Here is a 19,107-nt window from a genome sequence, read left to right as displayed (position 1 = left end):
TACAAGGGACACACCTAAACATAACAGAAGCCCACTGCCAACATTAACTTGAGAGAAACTCAAAGTAATTCTATTAAAATCAGGAACAAGGCAAGTTTGTCCACTCTCTCCATTCAAGTCTTTGCTAGAGCAATAAGACAACTGAAGGAGATCAAGAAGATACAAATTGGAAAGGAAGAAATCAAAGTACCTTTATTTGTAGATGAAGTGATAGTATATATAAGTGACCCTAAAAATTCCACTAGGAAATTCCTACAGCTGATAAACACATTCAGCAAAGTAGCTACATACAAAATTAACTTTAAAAAAATGAGTAGTCCTCCTACACAGAAATGACAGACTGGGAAACTAAGGAAACAATACCGTTCAAAATAGCCTCTAACCAAGCAAGAGAAAAACTTCTATGATTAAAAACTTTAAATCTTTGAAGAAAGAAATTGAAGAAGATATCAGAAGATGGAAAGATCCTACATGCTTATGGATGGGTAGGATTAATATAATAAAAATGGCCATCATAATAAAAGCAATCGACAGATTCACTGCGATTCTGATCAAAATTCCTACAGATTTCTTCAGAGATAATGAAAGAACAATTCTCAGTTTCATATGGAAAACAAAAAATCCATTATTTAGCTGAACTGCTGGAGATCTCAATACTCCTGATTTTAAGCTGTACTACAAAGTTATGAGAAACAGCACAGTATTTGCATAAAAATAGACTTGATAAGTGGAATCAATTCAAAACCCAGACATAAACCTATGGAAACCTGATTTTTGATAAATAACACAGAAACACACACTGGGGAAAAATGACAGCATCTCCAACAAATGGTGCTGGTCCAACTGGATGGCTACATGTAGGGAAATGTAAAAAGATTCATATTTATGAACTCCAAATGGATCAAAGACCTCAGCATAACATTGTATACATTGGACTTGATAGAAGAGAAAGTGTAGATTAACCTTGAACTCACTGGAAATGGAGTAGACTTTCTGAACAACCTTATTGCAGACAATAAGTTCAATAATTAATAAATGGGACCTCAGGAAACTGAAAAGTTTCTGTTAGGTGAAAGACACCATCATATCGACAAAGCAGCAGCCTACAGAATAGGAGGAGATTTGTACCAACTCCACATCCAATAGAGGACTAATAACCAAAATATATAAAGAACTCAAGAACCTAGATATCACAAAACCAAGTAAACCAATTAAAATATGAGGTACAGATGTAAACAGAGAAGTCTCAATAGAGTAAGCTTAAATGGCTGAGAAACACTTAAGGAAATGTTCAACATCCTTAACCATCAGGGAAATGAAAATCAAAACTACTTTGAGATTCCATCTTATACCTGTCAGAATTGCTAAGATCAATAACACAAGTGAAGGATCATGCTGGTGAGGGTGTGGAGCAAGGCAAACACTTATCCATTGCTCATGGGAGTGCAAACTTGTATAGCCAGCCACTGTGGAAATAGTGCAGGAGATGAGGCAGTTCCTCAGAAAGAAGGGAACTGATCTACCTCAAGATCCAGCTCTATCACACTTGGACATATACCTAAAAGACACTTCATCCTACCATAGAGACAATTGCTCAACCATATTCATTGCTACTTTATTCATAACAGCCAGAAATCAGAAACAACCTAGATGTCCCTCAATAGAAGAATGGATAACAAAAATATGGTATATTTACGCAATGGTATATTAATTAGCTCTTAAAAAAATGACATCATGAAATTTGTAGGCAAATGGATGGAACTAGAAAAACATCATCCTGAGCGAAGTAACACAGACCTAGGGAAAGAAATATGGTATGTATTTACTTACATTTGCATATAAGTTATTAAAGAAATGATAACCATACAACAATCTGAAGATCCAGAGAGGTTAGTTGTAGTGGGTAGCTGTTCCAGCTTTGACCTGGAAGTACTAGGCCCAGTGAGGCTTTTGGTAACTATCACACCTACCTATGACTTGCCCCTGAGGCAGGGCCAAGAGGAAAGCCCTTAAGAACCAAGATCCAGATGTGCCAGCTCTCTTGGTTCCTAGTTATCCTGATCTCGGGAGCAGCTACCCATTACAATTAGGTGTAGAAGGATACATAGATCTCCCCAGCAGGGGGAAATAAAATAGATTTTATGAGTGGATTGAGCTGGGGAGGGCAGAAATGACTATATCAAGAGGGGAAGAAGGTGAGAGATGGTGTTGAGGGATGGAATGTGGGAAGAAGATCTAGATTTGAGGGGTATTTGAAGGGTTGTATGGAAATCTAGTGCAGTGGAAACTTCAAAGATATATAAAGGCAATCCTAATGAAGTTTCCAAACAATGCGGGAGACAGAGTACCAGTTGGCCATCTCTTGTCACCACAGCCAGACATCACACAGAAAGAGATACTTGAAACACACAGCTCTAAATGGGGTATCTCCATCAAATCCAACCCCTCCGGGTTCAGGGAAACCTGTGGAAGAAGAGGTTGATAAAGTGTAAGAGCTAGAAGAGATGGAGGACACCAGGAGAACAAGGCCCTCTAAATCAACTGAGTAAAGCTCATATGAATTCAGAGGCTGAAGCAGCAAGCATAAGACCTACACAGATCTGAATCAGGTCCTTTGCATATATATTATAGCTTCCAGTTTAGTATTTTTATGGGACTCCTGGGTGTGTGAAAGAAGGGGTCTCTGGTTCTTGTGCATTCTCTTGGTGCTCTTTTCCTACTGTTGGCTTGCCTTGTTCAACTTCAATCTGATGATTTTGGTTTATCTTATTATATTTTATTTTGTTAGGTTTTATTGTTGACTCTTAGAAGCCCGTTCTTTCTAATGACAGAAAAGGAGTGGACCCAGATGGGAGAGGAGGTGGGGGCACTGGAAAGAGTAGAAGAAGAAGAAACAATCATCAGGATATATTATATGAGAAAAGAATCTATTTTAATAAAATGGGAAAAATAATGACTACTTAAAAAAAGAAATAAAGAAAGCAGACTACACTAAACATAGGGATGGTACAGATCCTGCAAGTAATTCGGTTCAGGAGCAGATGTGGTATGCAGGCTGCAGAATGTTCAAGTATCCAATGTGGATGCTATTTACTAGGGATAAACAATGTTGGTCCCAGGCTCCTTTATGATTTTGTCAAGAATCCTGTCAGCATACAATTATTTTGTTTTACTTTAGGCAAACATTTCCTTTTAGTAAGTGATGAACTAAGAAAGTAAATTTGTCCAGATATGTTTGCTACTGCATGCCTTTCCTCTCAGCTACCTCAGATAGTAAGGCAGGAGACCCACTGTAGCCCAGGAGTTAAAAGCCAACCTGGACAACACCATGAGACAGTGTCTCACAAACAAACTCAGAACATAGTGCAAATTCAGCTGCTACAAGACACTATCACAAGTCATGCTAGGTATTCCTATAAATGGTTCTAACTGCATGTTTTAATAAATTAAAAATGTATGTCTTAGTGTGTAAAATCTCTAAAAAATCATTTTGGAAAACTAAATCATGGATCTTACTTTGGGCTGTATAAGAAAATATATACTAAAACATTTGATATATTTGGGATTTTTAATTCTACCCAGATAATTGTGTCTAACTGTAGCAATTCTATAAATGCTGAAAATGTCAACTTAGTTTAAAGTGATAAAACGATGCTGGGTTGGAATCTGCTATAACAAGAACTCTGCCTTCTTTGATTTATTGCCAGAGCTGAACACAGATATCATTTATTTTAATATTTCCTTTTCTTGGCAATACCATAAGAGGCTAGCAAGCCAAGTCTGATAAATAAAGCATGTGCTTGTTGCAGTAATATCTTCACGATTAGCTGTTTGGGGATTTATGGATATACTTATAAGGAACTCAGATTGAACTGGAGAACAGATCCCCTCCAGATAGGGCCAGGTGCCATGTGTTTTTGTAAATATGAATAAGTTGTGTTCATTGCTAAAATTTTTATTACAACTATAAATAATCAAATTCCATTATTTTATTAGTTCAAGGATAATGCAAAGACACAAAATATGATTGCTTTATATAAAGGTATCCTCTAGCAGTCCTGTGATGAGACAATGGTATTCCTTTATGTTATGTTTTCATGAATGTATTTTTGGTAAAATGAGAGAAAACCTTTAGTAATTTCCTTAGTTTTTCTTTTTTTTTTTTGTTTTGCATTTTCAAGTATAAACACACCACACACACACACACACACACACACACACACACTTACACTCAATCACACACACACACACACACACACACACACACACACACACACACACACTTTACCTAAGTCAGATATATCTGTTCACTGATGATTTTCTTTGCTGTTGTCTGACTTGAGCTTATTCTGATTGGTGCTGAGGCAGGAAGAGAGCACATAGAGTTAACAATAGGATGCTTTACTCCTTGTGTTTCTGATAATTTTGGGTTTTCCATGTTGAGTAATGAATGTGCATTTTAGTGCAGGAGAAATGTTCTTGCAATTTTCTAATACTATGATTTAAGGCTCAGGCAAAAAAAATCAGTTTTTGGATAAACATAAATCATAATCTATTTTAAATTAACACCGAGCATAATGTGTGAAAGATATTATGCTCTTTGAATTTGACACATGAGTTAGTCCATGGAAATACTTTAAATATTCATTGATTAGAACTAGTCTTAAGGAAAACTGTCAGATGAATCATACTGGACAGAAGTCATGGTCATCCGGCCCCCAACATCTACCTTACATAGAAGTGAGAGTAGAGAAGAATGAAAATGCTTTAACTACACTAATGTGTGTAAGGGCTGAGAAGAGAGTAAGTGGAGATGTGGCTCAACAGTTAGCAGCACTTACTGTTCTCCTAGGAGCCCAGGTTTGGCTCTCAGCACCCACATGATGGCTTAGAACCATCTGGAACTCAATTCCAGAGGATCCAATCCTCTCTTCTGGCCTCTACAGAAACGAGGAATTCATGTAACACACAGGCACACAAACAGACACACAGATGCGTGCGTGCGCACACACACACACACACACACACACACACACACACACAGGTAAAGCACTCACACACATAAAATAAAAATGAATATATAAGAAAAAGGGTGAGAAGAGAGGGGTCTAACGAGATGGCTCAGTCTGTAAGGGTTTTCTGTGCAAACATAAGGACTAGAGTCCACAGCTTCCACCTGAAAAGCCAGGTGCTCCAGAATGTGCTTGTAATCCCAGAACTGGAAAGGTGAAGAGGAGGATACCCAGGGCTTGCTAGACAGCCAAGCTAATCAACCTTGCAAGATATGTCAGGAATAGAGCTTGTCAAACACTAAGACAAAGAGTGGTGGGTGAAGGAGAGCATCTGACATCCACCTATGACCTACACAGGAGTACACACATGTGCATGTACACCAGCACACACAAAACCCCACACAGAATGAGAAGAGCCTGCTTACCTGGTCCACACCATATTAGCTGAGTGCCTAATCACACTGTTTAGGTGGCCTCTTGATATGAACTAAACATGCTAGGTCAATTATGAGACCAGAATATTTTATAATGTTTAGTATTACTTTAAGGGCTGATAAAATAGATGAGTAATTCTCAAACCTTGTTTAAACTATGCTAACAGCAAAGTAAATGTTGTAATAAAAAAGTTCATCTGTATTATGAAGAAATTTATCATGCAAATTTCATAACAAATGGAGAACACAGGAATCTATAAATTTCTTGCTTTGTCCTGACCTTTTGTGATTATTTATAACTCCCCAGTTGCTAGAATAAACCCGGATAGGTTAGTACCTGTGAAGGAAGTGCACCCCACTAGATGTGAACAAACTCATTGAAGGCATGGTGATGAGAATGTGTTCTCGGGTTTAAGTTAAGGATATTTAACCATCAGAAGGTAAGTTTCAAATGTGTGGCACGAAAAGAGTCAACTGAAAAGCTCTCTCAGAAGCCAGTGGAGTGAATCTACTATGGCATATTCCAACTAGGTATTAATCACAAAACCATGTGTTGAGCCCTCCAAAAGGGGTTAACAACCAGAATGACACTAGAACTCTCAATTCAAGACTTCCATTAGCAGCTGTGAATATCCGTCCTACACAGCAGTTTATAATCGTTAATAGCTCTTTATATCATTAGTTTCTCCACTTGTAGCATTTCCTTTCCTTTGTAAGAATTTATCTCTGCTGTACATAAAGTGAGAAGTAAAGGCATTTCTATTAAGTTTTCTTGTTAAATCAGCAAGAAAACTGGGGAAAACATTTTGATCTTACACATTTTTTTTCTCCTCTTCAGAAGTATATTTAGTTGCCTGATCTAAGAGGCTGGTATTCACAGAGAAATTTTATTTGCTTACAGTAAAATATTATTAGCACACAAACCGTTGATTAAGCATTTTGTAATGGTTAGCATTGTTCAAGGACTCTTATTTTCTGAGTAAACAGTGAGAAGTTGGGTGTATTATACTGGTGAGGTGTTCATCAGATTCAGTTATAAGGCTTTTGGTCTCAGAGGTAAAGGACATTCTTACAATGCATGGTAGCCCATGATCAAGTTCCCTCCAATAGCATATGGATTAATCATTGGCCCTTCTGAGGGTTGGTCCATGAAAGCTTTTGGTTTTGCCTTAACCAGTCTTTAATGTAGTAATGTAGTAAGTGTTATAGTCATTCAATCTATCCATTTATCAGGTAGCTATATCATCTTTCTCTCTCTCTCTCTCTCTCTGTCTCTCTCTCTCTCTCTCTCTCTCTCTCTCTCTCTCTCTCTCCTATCTATCTATCTATCTATCTATCTATCTATCTATCTATCTATCTATCATTTATCTATCTAATTGGTGTGTGTGTGTGTGTGTGTGTGTGTGTGTGTGTGTGTGTGTGTTGGCCAGAAATCATCTCTAGTATCTTTCCTCAGGATGCCACACACCTTGTTTCTTTTTTCAGCAAGGGTCTGTCACTGGCCTGGAACTTGCCAATTTGGCTATGCTGGATGGCCATTGAGCATGATGAGTCAGCATGTCTTTACTTGCCCTACACTGTGATTGCAAGCACACACCACCATACCTAGATTTTTGGTGTGGGTTCTTGGATATGAATTTCCATCCTTTATCAACAGAGCTATCTCCCAGTTCAATACATATGTGTTAGGATGATGGGTCTTCTGACAGCATGGATCCTTGAATACATTCCTAAGTACAATCTTTCTGAATGAATAAGTTTTTAACTTGTGGTGCTGGTCAGTATTAATTATAGAATCCAGGATAGCCAAGGAATATAAGCTTCTGAGCATAACTATGAGCATCATCTTGACATCTTAATGAGGTTAGTTGATGTGGGAAGACTCATCTTAACTCATCATTTTTTTGGACAGCGAATCCTGGACTACATGGAATGCAGGAAGTGAGCTAGCTTGAGCATGCATTCTTCACTCTGTTTCCCAACCGTCAGTGCTGTGTGACCTCTCAGCTGTAGGTGTGATATTCAGGCTTCTGCTACCTTGGCTTGCCTGTGATGGACCTTGAATTCCAAGGCAGAATAGGCCTTTCTCCTTTAAATTACTTTATAGATGTTTTGTCACAGAAGCACAAAAGCAAATAAGATATAAACTCATGGAAGCAATTTGCATGTACCCTCAGATATGATAGATGGAATTTCCTTTTTTAGAACAGTGACTAATAATCATAGCCTCTGGGTCTTGAAGGCTTGATTTTAATTTTGTTTCCTCAGCATTGCTCCCATCTATTGTCCCATTTGTTGTATATATTTACTTTTGGTGGTACCTACATACAAACTGTACACATTAATTTTTAATGTGTGGTATAGTACATATTATTTTGTCACATGCCTAGGTGGGACTGCTCCATGGAATTCACTGACAAAGATGCATCTTCAGGAATCTCCAACCCCGCTGGGGAAGTCTGGTTCTTATGACAAGAAACATTTTTACCAGGAAAGAAGATTTATCTTGACTGAAGGTCAGATTATATATGCTGAGACCAAAAAATAATATCCGTATACTACTGTGTAACTAGGCAACTGAGAACTATAATCACCTAAGTAGCTATGACACTAAGGATATATTGATGCTTATTTTTTTTAGTACTGAGGAGAAATAAATGAATTGAGTAATTATATTTATCAGTATCTGAAGTTTGTGATCTGACCAAATCATTTGATGCAGTCTACAAAATATACTACCCAATCTAGTTCAATTTCATGCAGTGTTTCCCCTTAGCTTTCATCTTATTTAGGATAAGTAAACAACAGAGAACTGTTTGAAAATATCATGATGTGGGAAGCTTTGCAGAAACCCATGGGATGGGCCAAGTCAAGATAGTCTTTCCTTGTAGGTAATTGTCATAATTTTTGCTAGAAAGTGAAGTCTGAAAGAGATTTCAAATTTTCCTGTGCTTAATGCATGCAAAAGAAAGGCTTGGTGTATGAGATCCTAGAATAAGGATCAACTTTAAAACAGCATTCTTCCATAGCTGCTCCAGGTTTACCTGCTCATGGTGCAAGCATCCTGCAAGGGTACCAGTAGAGTGGAGAGAAAGTGTACTGAAGAGTAGCTAGTCAGGTGTAAGCAGGCTTAAAAGACATGTAGAGTGGCCATCTTTGTCTTAATCAGCAGCTTATAAAACCAGGAACTCAAAGCATAGGACTTTGCTTAATGGTCAGAACAATGATGTCTGAATATCTTGGGCATTCATTAATAGCCAAATGAGTCTTACTAAAAAAAATAAACAGTGGTAAGGTTGTAAGGTAGATTTTCATGAATTAAGTAAACTATTATTGTAGGTGAATTTCTTTTTTTGCCACTTTTACTATTTTAATATACTTTGGAGTTTTACATTGTATCATATACTCAATTACAGGTTGTAAAATTCATACAGTAAGAAGACTGAGTTACATTTCATAGTTTTCTAATAAAAAAATCAAATATTATAAATACCCATTATAAGTAAAAAACACAATGTTCAAAATTCCCAGAATTCCCTCTTTTGTATAAATGGAGTTTGGTGAGGATTAGCAATTGAAATGGGCCTTTCTGGATATTGTCCCAATAGCATTTCAAATACTTAAGACAAATCTAAGGATATCAAGTCTAACCTTTGGAAGTCATGGAGATTCTTCTGTGTACATTCTTCAGTGTGGTAACCATTCACTGAGTAGATGAATTTCTAAATGGTCTTATTAAATAAAAAACACAGAGCCAGAAATTTGGGTTAAAGCCTTAGAGAGATCAGGGAAATACGGGAAGCCACCAGCTAACCTTATCTCACCAACTCCACAGCTTCCAAAGAGAATGACTTCCTGTCTACCCAGGCTTATATGCCTTGCTTTTCTGCCCTTTTATTGGTTCTTAGCCCAGCTACCTCACTTCCTCTTCCTACACAGCTCTGTCACTGTCTGTCTATCTGTACAGACTTTCAGGTCTCTATGGTTGGTACTGGGATTAAAGGTGTGTGTCACCACACTTGGCTCTGTTCCCTAGTGTGGCTTTGAACACACAGAGATCCTGCCTGCTAAGGGATTAAGGGCATGTGCTGCCTGACTTCTTTGTTTATTTAAAATGGTTGGCCTTCCCCCCCCCCATCTCTAGGCAAGCTTCATTTATTAACACACAAATAAAATATCACCATATTTCAGCACAAATAAAATATCACCACACGTTATAGTTATCATACTACTAGTCATGTTAAACTAAACAATAATTTAAAATATATTTTATTATTTTTAGTCATCTCAAGGCTAGCATATCAAAAGATAACTGCTAATGAAAAGATAGTTTGGGATCTAGAGTTGGCTTAGGCACTAACACACTTGCTATGGGAGCATGAGGACCTGAGTTTGAATCCACAGCACCCATGGGAATATCTAGGTATGCTGGTTGATGTCAGTAACCCCAGTGCTGGTCATGTCAACTTGGATTCCAGAGGTTTGCTGGTCAGCCAGTCTAGGTGAATTGGTGAGCTCCAGAGTTCAGTCAGATGTCTTGTCTCAAAAACTAAGGCTCATTATGATTGAAAAAAATGCCTAATGTTGACTTCTTGCCTCTATTGTAGCAGACCCACATGTGAATTGACACCTGTGTACATGTACACACACACACACACACACACACACACACACACACACACACCTGCACATTATGTATTGTCTATGGTGTTTTACACTGTGCATCAGAAAAGGATGCTTGCAAGGAAAAAAAAAAGCTGATATCTGTACTGTAAGTAAAGGTTCTCAAATTTTGCGCTTACTGTTTATTAACAGGTATAAAGCTCCTAGAAGCACAGGTCTGAATATTGAACACTGGTTCCTCCAACCACCATCTGTGATATTGGGTTATTACAAACTGTTTTTTTTGCCTCAGTATTCCACCTGTAACTGTCATTATGGTGTTTCAGAAGGTGGAAAGACCCTTTTGTTGTTTGCTCTTGATTGTATTTTATTTTTTATTTTTTTTTCTTTGTGCATCCCTGACTTGTTTTATTATGATTTTTCTACCAACATATTGTTTACTGATTATTTGGGAATTTCATACAACGCACCCTGATCACTCACTTCCCATTCCTCCCAAGTCCACCCTCCCAGCCTTGTGCCCCCCCCCCCACATACCAGGTCCAATTTGTGTTGCCATGTACTCAATGGAGCATGGTCAAACTCCTAGTGACCAGCCCCGTAAAGATAACGGAGTCTTTTCCTCCCTGCGCCAGAAGTCATAAACCGTGAAGAGCTACACTTTAGCATCTTTATCACTATTTTAAAGGACTCTCTTTAATAGCTTCCTGTCTGGGTCTTTCTTTCCTTCCTCTCTCCCTCCCTCCCTCCTTCTCTTCCTCCCTTCCTCTGTCCCTCCCTCCCTCCCTTCCTTCCTCCCTCTGTCCTTCCCTCCCCCTTTCCCATCTCCATCTTTCCCTCCCTCTTTCTTTCTTCTTTAATATTTTTATTTATTGTGGGGAAGATATTAAGGTTAAAGTATAATTTGTGGGTGTTGACTCTCTCTTTCTACCATGTCCTGGGGATCGAATTGAATTCCTCAGGCTTAGCATCAATCATCCTGACCTGCTGAGCCATCTCACATCCCAGCTGTAAGAACTGTAACAGCAATCCTTGGCTAGAGAGATGGCTCAGTGGCTAAGACCACTTGCTGTTTTCCTGGAGACTCAGAGTTCAGTTCCTAGGACTTAAGCCAAGAAACTCAGAAAGACCTTTAACTCTAGCTCCAAGGGATCCGACTGGCCTCCTTAGGTATCCACAAACATGTGCATACACTTACACTTACACACATATAAATAATAAAAATAAAAGTTAAAAATGCTGCCATCCTATATAAAACAACATATTGGGCTAAAACAAACATTTTCCATATAAAATCCTCATTATTTTCTCCTGTGTCTGTGTCTATGAGTACATGGTGTCTGTGTGTGGAGGTCTGCAGAGGCCAGAAGAGGGCACCAAATCTACCAAATGTGGGTGGAGATTCAGGTGGTCAGGAGCTACCATTGTGGGTGTTAGGAACAGGACTCTAATTCTCAGGATGAGCAGGAAGCACTCTTAACAGCCAAGCCATCTTTCTATCCCATAGAATATTTCTGAAGGGTAGGAAAAGATGAACAAGACTAATTTTAATGTAGCAGCTGAAGCATTAAAAGTAACAAAGGGGCAGCAGAAAAGAACGACCTCCCACTGTGGGACAGATGTGGGGGTTGCACAAAAGTACAAGTCTATGACATTAATGTTCCTTAACTTACTTGGCTAAACCTTACAATACACAATAAAAGATAATACACTCTTAATGCCACAGGAGAGAAGATTGAAGACAACACTTTTCTTTTCTTCCTGTGTGTGTTCAGAACTGAAAATAATCAATAATGGATGAGCCATGTGATGCAGTTCAACTAGCCAACAAGGATTTGCCAATGCATGAAACTACAGGCAGTCTGAAAAGTGGGTCAAGGTCTGCGTAACTGCTATGAAGTTTTCATGAGACTTCTTTAGGCAAGTTGATATTTAGATGTTTAGGAAAGCAATTTAGAAGGACCTGTTCCCATTTTAATTTTTTTAGTGAGGTGTGAATTTGACTTAGCATAAATAATGTTTGAACAATCAATGTATTTGCATATTAATATTTTACTTTCAACTATACTTTTAAATTCCCTCTTCAGTAATGAGATAATATTCATGGGATTTTCTTTTGCAGTTGCACCAATATTTAGGCTAAGGTTTTTCTTGGCAATTGTAGATTCCTTTTCCAGTTAATCCTTTATATATATTTGCTGTGTTCCTGTAGCCTGTGGCAAACCTATATACCCTCTTTTGTGTATAACTAAATTCCATGCTTTCTAGGAAGTTTTTGTTTTATCTACTATTTAGAAAGGTTGGTTCTAGTGCTGTGTGTTATTATTTTTCATTTTTTCTTCACATTCCATTAAAGTTTGAGGACTAAGGTTTTATATGGTTAAGAAATTCCACCCCCACTAACTCCATGTTTATATGAAATATACAACTAATTAGCCATTATAAAAGTCAGAAAAGTGGTTATACATGATGGTGTATAAGCCAGAAAGAAACATGGAGAATCTTCCAAAGAGATAAGATCAGAAGCCAGTGCTTTGATCTATGTGAAAAGTACACACAGGTGTATGTTTTAAAATAGTAGAAATATATCAAACTATATATTAGACTGTTGGACATCTTAACAGATTAGACATTAAAGTTAAAAAAGAGAAAGTAAAAAAAAAGTGACTAATAGTATCCAGCTACAGTACATTTCAGATTTGCAGTCCATGGATCAATTTTGAAGTTGCTGCTTTTGAAGTGAATGAAAAGAGACCAAGTCTCAAAATAAGAGCCAGTGGAAGTGAAGATCCTGAAATCATTCCCTAGGGCTCACCAATACGATGTCTCCCTCTGGCATAATCAAAACAAGAGGGGGGGTGTAATGGCTGGAACGCACCGGGTTTTGCTTTTCTGGCTCGGTTATCCACACTCAAACTGCCACCACTTTTTAAATTCCATGATCATCCTGACTATAAAACAACACCTGGGAAAGCAGGCAACACGCAGCAACAGCTGTGATTCTTGGCATAGAAGAGAGGAAGAAAGCAGGGACGGCAGCGCGAAGCGGAACAGCTCTAAACCTGGGCCAAGCAGCAGCCGCAAGCCTGAGGATGACTGGGAAGGCTCTCAGCAGCTTCGCCTCTGTCTGACAGGAATCTCAGCACAAACAGTGGGCCTGAGTCAAACCCTGCACATATAACAGTCGGTCAAACTCTCTCTCTCTCTCAGGAACCTGGTCCAAGATCTCAGTACCCCCAAATCATGTGAACATGCTATGCCAGAACCTTCTCCTAAACATCTTTCAGTTGTTAAGTTCTTAGAGCTGGCAAAGCAAACCTCAGGTAAGAGAGAACCTTGCAGGGTCACTCACAGCTTCCACGGTTTCTTTGCACTTGTCCACACTTTGGGGTAATATGGAGGGACATCTTTGAGCCCTACATCTGTGAGCTTGCTAAGGTCATGCTGAACAAAGGTCAAAACAAGAGCTCTCCACTGGGAATTTCAGATACTCCATGTGAAGTCAAAAGGAACATGATATAATAAATCCAAATATAGCCATCACTGCCATAAGAATATATCTATGGCCATAACCACCCAAACACGCCCAACCTCATCCGAATGATAGAACTACATTGACAACCACCAGGCAAACACAAACCAGGTGAAATCTACCCAAAACAAACTTTACTGCTCCTTGAACATAGAAAACTAAACATTGAGCAAAATGTAATGTTAAAAATGAAAATAATCATATATTGACAAATGATTTCAATTCTCCAGTGATAAAAAGCCATTACACCATCTTTCAAGCAATAGTCTTTTGTAAAGTAAGAATCAACTGACAGAATTACAAAGCAAAACTCTCAAATTCACCGGAAAATAGATTTTGACACATTTTTCTTGGACAGGTCCATCAGCCAAATGTAGAACGTGCCTAGGAAATTAAAGAACAAATGTAGTATTTTTACACCATAGGGGGAAAAGAGCATGTTCTTCAGTAATTACTTGTGAAAACAGATTATACATTCATGGAAATATATGCACATTTCTAGTAATTGAAACTGATCATCATATCACGCATGACTTAAAATTTAAAACAATAATCAAAAGTAGATAACTAGAACTTTCATTCAGTTATAAATTTGAGAAAACAAATTTAAGTGATTTCTGGATGTAGGGAAATAATTAAGAACTAATAAATTACATATGCTGGTCATAAAGATATACTGTCATGGTCTTTCATTGCTATAGCAGAGTACTTGAGATGAGGTGACTTATAAAGAAAGAAGGCTTACTTTGGCTCCTGGGTCTGCAGGCTGGGAAATCTACGAGGATGGTGCTAGAGAGAGGGCTGTGTGCTGCTTTTAACCATGAAAGAAAATGGAATGACAAGGAAGCTTGATCTAAAAGTGGGTGGAACATGAGGGATAGTTCGTCATTACCCACGAGAAAATCAATAAACCTGTCTGAACACATACTCAATCCATAGCAAATGTTTATGCTATTCAGCTCTTCCCTTGTAAGCACTCTACTATGCTGTATAGCATAAAACATCACAGGAACTACACACAATGTGCGGGCATGGCAGTACTCCATAGGAACTTATGGTCAGAGACATTTGGCTTTTATTTAATTTTCACATGTCATGGAAAGTTGTTTTTACTTTGTTTCATCTCCAACCACTTGACAATATACAAATAATTGTTTTCTCATGGGTCATTCAGTACTCAGTGTTTGGCCCCATTGGCTTGCAGGCCCAGCTTTGCTAACACTACAGAATACTGCACTGATATAGGAAACCTGGAAGGCGAAAGCGTAGATGGCACCACGCGGACAAATTTAGAAGCAATTGGCATGTCTCAATGAGGCCAGTATTTGCTAGAATGAACCAATCACTGTCTGATACTCAAGTCTTAAACCAGCATTCTCATTTCTCTGTTGCTGACATAGAACATATGACATTAGAGTACAAGTCCATAGGGTGGGCTTGATCAAAGCACGTTACACACATGTATCAAATTTTCAGTTGACAAAAATGAAGAAAAGTGACTTGAAAGCATTTATATAGTCTTACGGTTTCATTCATACATCCATGTGGATAGGAAACAAATGAAGACTCACAAGAAACTTGAGTATTGAAGGGATTTAAACTACTATTGGGGGCCAGAGAGATGGTTCAGCAGTTAAGAGTGCTTACTGTACAACTGTGAAGTCCCATGTATCTCCATGTCCATTTAACAAGCCAGGTGTAGACTTATATGCACATATAACGAAATGCTTTTAGGAGTCAAAGAAAGGATTGCTGGGAACTTTGTTTTTCAGCTTAGCTGAAAAAACCACCTCTAGACTCAGAGAGAAATTCTGCTTCAAAGGATTAATACAGAGGAGACCATCCACCACCCTTTTCTGGCCTCTGCACACACATGTGCATGTAAACCACACCCACATACACTGCATTTCACACACATTCACACATACAAATGTTCTTTCATTGCTAAAGTAGAATTTCTTAAATTTGCAAGAGGAAATTCAGGACCATCATGTGCTGAGAATCCAATCTTAAAATTTCTTCACAGAGTGTTTATAACTGAAAAGCAGATGATCTGACCAACCAAAGAAGAAAACATGTTAAAATTAGTGATATAGATTAAATTTACAAAAAGTGAGATATATTCAATGGTGAAAATGGGGGAGGGGGTAAAGTATTGGCCTATTCCATTGTTACCTTCTGAAATTCAGTGAAACATTAAAGATGAAGAATGTTGTTGGAGAGAATCTTCATTTCTTGCTTGCAATTCAGGAAGGGCATCATGGTGGACATCATAACAGAGAACAGAAATTGAGTCACAGTTGATTTTATAGCCAGGGACTGAATTGGCTGAGCAGAGCTGAACCATCAAACAAAGTATCTAAAGGTTATGAGAGTCAGTACCTCCTTTCTAGATGTTGGCTTGACTTCAAAGAGGAAATGTCAAATGTTGCTGGATCAGCATTTTTGTGCTGGACTTGTAATCCTAGATCAATACCAACTGTTGCTTTCATCACTACTGAGCAAACAACTGCCCCAGACTCAAGTACCTTTTTTCAAAAGAAACTCAGGAGCAAACACATCTAAACCCTGGGAATGCACAGACTCCCAGGACAAGGGAAAGAGCAGGAAACGTGGTAATAAAAATTCTCAAGAATAACATGTTGAAGAAAATTGATTTTTCAGGATTACAAAAGGAATTTGCAAATGTATATCTTAAATAAAGAAAAATAATTAATTAACTAGTTAATTAATCTATTTATTCATTTATTTTTCTGAGATGATTTCACTCTAGCCCAGACAGGTCTTGAAACTTACTTCAAAGACCTGGTAAGTCTCACAATGATTGTCATGTTCCTATTGCTTCAGCTTCTCAATTGCTAGTATTACAGTCATAATCTACCATATTAAGCATAAGGAAAAACTTTTATAATTTAAATGTAAATTTAAAAATTTTTAAAAGAGATAGTAGTGTTGTGGAATATTAGTTTAGATGCATTATATTCATTTATGCTGTGGAATATTTGTTTAATGATGCAAAGGTGTGTCACATTCTTTTATGTTGCATTTGTTTAACTCTGCAAAGCTATGTTACTTTGCCTGTCTAAAACACCTGATTGGTCTAATGAATAAATAGGAGGAGAAATCTAGGCTCAGGAGAGGAGAGAGGAGTGAGGAGCAAGGAAAGGAGGAAAGGAGGATGTCAGAGGCCAGCCACCCAGCCACCCAGCCAGCCATGGAGTAAGAAGGAAAGAAAGATATATACAAAAAAGAAAGGTAAAAATTCCAGAGGCAAAGTGTAGTTAAAGAGAAATGGGATAATTTAAGTTAGAAAAAAGCCAAGCTTAAGGCCTGGCATTCATAAGCAAGAGTAAGTCTCTGTGTATTTATTTGGGAGCTAGGTAGTGGATCCCCAAAGAGTAAACAAAACAAAACAAAACAAAAACAAAAAACTGCACCTATACAGTAGTACTAGTAGTTCATTTGTCCTTCCATCCTTCCTTCCTTCATTTCTTCCTTCCTTCCTTTCTTCTTTCCTTCCTTTCTTCCTTTCTTTTTTTAGAGGGGTTAGCAGGCAAGAACACAGCAAACCTAAGAAATATACAGAATGAAATAAGTCCACAGAAATAAAACCTGGATTAGTACTAGAGCAAAATGGAATGAATACTACTTGAAATAGAGAGAATTAAAAACAGGCATGAGAAATATATGCAAGGCAAATTTGCTAAAAGTCAATAAATAAATGTGGTTAGTATGATGATTAAACTTGGGAAAACAAATGGAATCAAACATAAAGAATTGTGGATTTCTGGAAGAAAAGTATATAAAATACTGAATAAAAGTAATAAGATACATTTATAAATAATAAACATATTCAATGTAATTCACCAAAGGAACATCTATAGTGTTTGGGAAAAAGAGACATCCTAAGCATGTCCTTGGAAGTCAAGGCACTGAGGCAGAGTCAATTAAAGATGGTGAATCTGAATTAACTTAAAACATAACTTTACTGCTATCATTTGACTGTTTTTTTTTTAATTAAAATGGTATAGAGGGAAAACATATGAGAATGTAACATAGTGGTAATAAGGACATTTGTTTGTTTCATATACTTTGTGTGCATGCTCTGGGACAGCTGGCAAAATCACATTGACCATCAGCAAGTTTCTTCATCTGATTTTGCCTTAGTACCTTTCCAGGTAAGGACACTGAGAGGTGCCTGATAATAAACTCACCAAGCAGGGCTCACTACCTGCTTTTCTTACTGTTCCTTGCTCAAAACTACCCCAAATCCAAAGTTGCATTTCATCTATTATTCAACAACATAAGACAATGATAGTACTATCAATAAAATAAAATATTGCCAATAACATAAAACAAAATTATTTTGATTAAGGAATGAAAAATCATTTAATTTGGTGCCTGGGATATATCAAATGCTCCATAATTATTTAGTTTTCTTTAAGAGAGTTTGCCCACACATCACATTTATATGAATAATTTAGTGCTACACAAATAAGATGATTTATCCCTCAAACTAACATTGGTACAGAAAATTATATTTCTTCTATTGTTTCATGTCTAGGAAACCTTTTTGAATATGACCCTGAAAGTGACATTCTGGCCTTCATCTTAATGCCTTTTCAAAAGTATTTCAAGACTGACTTGATTATAAATGTACAGCCAGTTCTGACTCTGCTGTTTCTGGCTGCCAAAGTGTGATGTTTATATGAGCTCTCCCTAGTCCAGTGACCACAGTAGTCTCTTTCTGTTTTAGACCTGACTCTGTTTAGGGATCCTCTCACTGTGTAGTAGACTGAAGATATTCATGATATTTCCTGTCATGTCTACAGTGTGCATCCACTTAGAGGTCCTTTTCAAGTGAAAAACAAATCTCCAGTATTATGGTAAGATTAGGGACATAAAGAGAGTGAAATGAAGCTCTAATCCCTAAACTTCACCTAATCAAGTGACCGTAGTCACTTACGTTCTTAGCCTGAAGGGAGCAGAGAAATGGGACCAGAACACTCACATCTCAGTCAGCTAACTTGCTCTACCAGGCCTCTTAGTGTAGGGTGGTTATCAAGGAGTGTTCCTGAAAAAGGCTTTAACAAAGTCACAACAAAACAGCAGCCAACATTGATTAGAAATACATTACTTATCAGAACAATTTTGCTTGTATAGATTCATTTATTTCTCACAATATTAAAGTGTAGCAATGTTATTATCTTCATTTTACCAAGAAGCAGAATCATAGAAAAATTAACCCAGTTCATATAGCTACCAATTAGAGCCATATTTGAAGATACGTTGTTAGTTATAAAAAATGTCTCAAATGTGCACATACACACACAGAAATAGAAATGTACATATACAAATGTAAGATAATATATTGTATAAAAATAGGTAAAGAGAGACACATTTGATTTTTAGCATGTAAGAAACCTTTTCTGCTGGATCATTAGCATCTGAACTTTATGTATATAAATACATAAATAGTATATAATATATAAATAGTATAGTAACA

General features: G+C 37.5%; 1 long non-coding RNA gene across 1 annotated transcript; it reads right to left on the bottom strand.

The window, feature by feature from the left end:
- Positions 1–13,724: 13,724 nt before the first annotated feature.
- On the bottom strand, positions 13,725–15,940 carry LOC121830429 (uncharacterized). Its single transcript, XR_006073639.2, has 3 exons — positions 15,777–15,940; positions 14,347–14,454; positions 13,725–13,985 (listed from the first exon to the last, which is right to left on the bottom strand). It is a non-coding gene; the product is annotated as an uncharacterized LOC121830429 (long non-coding RNA).
- Positions 15,941–19,107: the final 3,167 nt, after the last annotated feature.

This window comes from Peromyscus maniculatus, chromosome 6 (assembly GCF_049852395.1).
Source record: "Peromyscus maniculatus bairdii isolate BWxNUB_F1_BW_parent chromosome 6, HU_Pman_BW_mat_3.1, whole genome shotgun sequence".
NCBI classification, from domain to species: Eukaryota; Metazoa; Chordata; class Mammalia; order Rodentia; family Cricetidae; genus Peromyscus; species Peromyscus maniculatus.
The sequence above is the reverse complement of the archived record's forward strand: the minus strand, read 5'-3'. Positions and strand labels throughout refer to the sequence as shown.